At 34.9% G+C, this 4,587-nt stretch overlaps 1 long non-coding RNA gene across 2 annotated transcripts in view; it reads right to left on the reverse strand.

Annotated features, from left to right (window-relative positions):
* Window positions 1-1,078: 1,078 nt before the first annotated feature.
* The window catches only part of LOC106875031 (uncharacterized), a 19,375-nt gene continuing 15,866 nt past the window's right edge, over window positions 1,079-4,587 (reverse strand). For both annotated transcript variants that reach the window (XR_008265823.1, XR_001410074.2), the window contains one exon: window positions 1,079-1,394. This is a non-coding gene — a long non-coding RNA (uncharacterized LOC106875031). The remainder of the gene's footprint in view (window positions 1,395-4,587) is intronic.

Below are 4,587 nucleotides of genomic sequence, written 5' to 3' on the forward strand. Positions count from 1 at the left end.
AGAATTATAATTTCTAATGTTTTTCAAGAAGTGCATGCTCCTTGATGTATTTCCCAAAAGCAATGCCTTCAAAATATCTGTGGGTGTACCAAACGTCGGTAAAACAACCGCAACACATAGTGGTGTTTCTCTTTCCAATCCCTTTACTTTAAAAAACTGCACTCTTTTGACATTGTTCCAACGTCAATCAATTTCTCTGTAGAATAATCATGTTTTGGATCATAATTGAAAGCTGATCTTTTCCAAGTCTCCTTAAAAGGTGCAACTCTTTTGTCAAACGCATTCAGCCTATCTTGATCAAGACGCTTAGGTCTCTCCTCTGAGGATTGGCGAAGTCTTGCAGCAACTGTTTGCTCCTTCTTTTTTTTTTTACTTTTTTTCTTGTCTCATCTCTCGCAGGCAGCACTGGAAGCTTGCCTTTGTCTTGCATCTTTCAAACGTTTTTTCTCTTTCTTTTTTAACACTTGGCTCCTGCGGGTTGTATTTTGTTGACGTAATTGTTCTAGCCCTTTTCCCCTTGCTTCTTGTGACTCATTGACCCTGCATGCAGCAGCTCTTCGGTCGTTTTCCTGTGTTTGCTGTCGCTGTGCAGGGGTCTCTCGTGACCTTACTCTGGCTACCGGCACTCGTCTTTGCTTCACTGTAGAATACTGATCATCGCATGTACCCTGTCTCCTGTTGTAGAGAGTGAGAACATTTTTCTCGGAAACTTTTTTGAAAATGAAAATGATTAAATGAAAACATGAGTGAAAGTTACGTGAATATCTTCACACGAGTGATTGAAATAAATGGCGATAGTGGAACACTGCACGCACGCATGCACACACACACACACACACACACACACACACACACACACACACACACACACACACACACACACACACACACACACACACACACACACACACATTCTTAAGCAATGAAGTTTTAAAAGAAAAAAGTTATGCGTTTGTTTCTCAAATTTGAGGGTGATAATATAAGTTCTATACTTTTTTATGAATATAGTTCTATAAGGGGACTTTAATATATGTCACCGGTATCATTGAGGTAAGGAAAAAATTATCAACGACACCGCTAATTTGTAATTAGTTTAATTACGTCACCTGTATTAATTAATGCAAGTGTATCATGTAATCAAAGTCCTGTAATATTTGAGACGAGAAACAGAATCGTTGTAGTTTACATTGACAGGAATTTCTGCTTTTAACTCTTCTCAAAGAATCATTCAACTACGGTAGTAGTTAAATAATATTCTTAAGACAGCAATTTATTCACACGCAGCATCTTTCAGAGCTTTGTCGCTAATTCAGTTCTTAACCAAATTGAAAACTGTTAATATTTTTGAAGAGGACTGGTCCCAGTAAGTAACGCCTCCAATCAATTTATCTAACCTTAAATGATAGAAGAAAGCATAAGGTAAAATCTTAAATTATTAATTGACATATTATTAATTAGCATAATACCATTGCCTGGAAAAAACATAGATTACATGGAAACATGCGATCAAGAGAAATAATATTCTTAAGATTATAAATCTGGAAAAGTACAGGACAAGTTATTACACTTGGAAAAATTCGGGACAAGTTATTACATCTGGTAAAGTACAGAACAAGAAAAGTTTTACTTAGGATATTGCAGCTAAGGATAAAATTTGAATACTAAAAATAATTTGATTTTAAATTACAAAGTAACAATATAATTAAAAAAAGGTACCATCATTTTGTTAAAATATTGACATACTAGAATACTTAAAAAATGAGAGCCAGAAATACCAAAATAGCTGAAGTTTTATGCAAAGTAGGATAGTATAAATGGAAGGCAAATTCATTATGTAAAAAATAGGCATTGGGTCAAGACTAAAAATGTGAAGACTTAGCAATAACTTGGGAAATAATTCAAGCAAATTTTACTGTGAATTTGTTGTTATAGGTAGATATTAATGTAATATATAACTAATTTTTGCATTATTTTATTGATTGTACTAACTAATTATGTACTACTATTATTTTTTTATAATCTATTTACAACTTTCTAATTAATAATTGAAAGAATTAATTTTTTAAAGTGCAAAAAATATTTTGAATTATTTATTATTTTTAATAGAAGTAACAAGTAATAACAAATAAAAGTAATAACTTGTAATAAGATTCTTAGTTTTAATAAAAGCTAATATTTTCTAAATCTAAATATTTTATTTGAAATCTTATCCTTAGCTGCAATATCTTAAGTAAGAAGTTTCTTATTCTGTATTTTACCAGATGTAATAAGTCATTCTGAACTTTTCCAGATTTATAATCTTAAGAATATTTCTCTTGCTCGCATTTTACCATGTAATATATATATATATATATATATATATATATACATATATATATGTATATGTATTTACGTGTGTGCATGTATGTATGTTTAGTGTTGACTGTCGGAAAAATACTGTTCACTACCATGTATGTTATTAATCGGTAGAGATTAATAATATATATTTTACTTGGGTTTTGCGCACCCACAGGTGAAACTCAGTGTGGTGAGCAGAGGATCATGTGGCTGTGTAGAAGCGTGTCTGTATTTCTATGCATATGTATATACACGCGCGCGCGCGCGTTTATAAGTATGTACGTATGTGTGCATGTATGTAGTGTGGGTATTTGTGGTTTGCTATGTATGTTGAGCGCAGAACGTGAGTAAGAGAGGGGGAGAGAGAGAGAGAGAGAGAGAGAGAGAGCGTGATAGTGAGAAAGAGAGAAGGGGAGAAAGAATGGATGCACAAAACAATATCCAAGTGTGTTTTGATTTTGTTGTTCTTTTTAAACTATAAACGGCAGAACATAGCATTATATATATAAATATATATATTCGTTAATGTAATTCAAGCCAAAATGTTACGAATAAAGCCTCTAATAAAAGTGAGAGAGGTTGCTAAGCAACGTAGAGAAGGATGTTAGCGAAACAAAATATGAAGTTGTCGTACTTTGTTCCGTACAAATTCGGCAACTTCACATTAAAATGTCACCAAGTGCGTAAAACAAAACACAGCAAAAATAAATATACAGATAAATAAAAATGACAATAAAAAATTGAGTAAAAATCTGCTGACATTCTCTATGTCGACAAATTGCAGTATTATAGCAGCTAATTGATGTAGTGATGCTACTTATTTGAAGATAAAACATTCGGCGAGGGTTCTAATTTGGTTGTTTGATCTGCTGGAAATAGCAGCCAAATCTCCCTTAATCTACGCCTAACCGATTTGAAAAGGGGTTGATACAAACAAGAATCTAGTCCTAGATATGCAACATTCAAAATAATTTATTAGTGGTGGTGGTGGTGTTGGTGGTGGTGGTGGTGGTGGAAGGCAGTAGCTGCAACGTCTTTGATCATCTCTCGGCGAAGTTAGGGCTGACCTCTGGACTTAAAAACAACGACGAAGAAAACGACGGCCGTAGTTGAGACGGTGGTGATTGTAGAGCGGCGATGGTTGCAGGGGCGGTACTGGTGGTAGAGGTAAAGATATAAGTAGAGATGGTGGCGGTAGAAGAGGCGTCGGAGCGAGCAAAAGCTGCGGCGGCAACAACAAAAAACCTTTACAATTGGAATTAATATTATAAGTTAATGCGAAAAGCAGCTAGCCGGCAGAATCGTTATCACGCCGCGAGAAATGCTTAGCGGTGTTTCGTCTAACTTTACGTTCTGAGTTCAAATTCAGCCGGAGTCGACTTTGCATTTCATCCTTTCGAGGTCGACAAGATAAGTACCAGTTGAACATTGGAGTTGACGTAATCGACTTAACCCCGAATTTGTTGGCCTTGTACCAAAATTTGAAACTAAATTGTTCGAGACGAAATCGTCAGTGTTCCAGAGGGTATGTTGTGGCGTTCATGCCTTTACAAATGTGTAACATAAGGACAAATCATGTAGTTCACTAATATTACACTGATATTTTATTTTTATTGATTTCAGTCCTTGGGCATCAAAGTTTCATCGATCGCATCGATCCCCCAGTGCTTATTTGAGGCTGGTACTTATTCTATCGATCTCTTTTTATCGAATCAGAAATAAGTTTGATCAATAACTGCAGAACCATAAAGTTGAAATTCTAATCAGATCTATACGAAAGGCAGTATTAGAAAGTTATTCAAAAGGTCAATGGTGACCTGTTCTCCAGAAAGAACTGTAGAGGGAGAGACAGAACCTTCTTGGCATAGGAATTGTGACCAATGTTGGCGAAGTATAACATCCGCATCTTTGGTTTTTCATGACTCTTTGGTGTTAGGTTGCATGGTTTATTTTATACAATATGGTATATGGTGAAAAGCATATTGCATGTGTCCTTGTATGGTGAATATAGTGTTAAATACGATACATCGTACTAGAAAGTGTATATCGTATAACAGTGTTTATCAACCTTTTTACACTTGCGTAACCTTTAAAATAAATTACGTGTCTCAAGGAACCCCAGCACAAAAAAAAATTATATATATACACATATATATTTGCATATATATGTACTGTACATACATACACACACACACACACACACACACACACACACACACACACACACACACACACACACACACACACACA

The sequence above is a fragment of the Octopus bimaculoides genome, chromosome 17 (genome assembly GCF_001194135.2).
Source record: "Octopus bimaculoides isolate UCB-OBI-ISO-001 chromosome 17, ASM119413v2, whole genome shotgun sequence".
Lineage (NCBI taxonomy): Eukaryota > Metazoa > Mollusca > Cephalopoda > Octopoda > Octopodidae > Octopus > Octopus bimaculoides.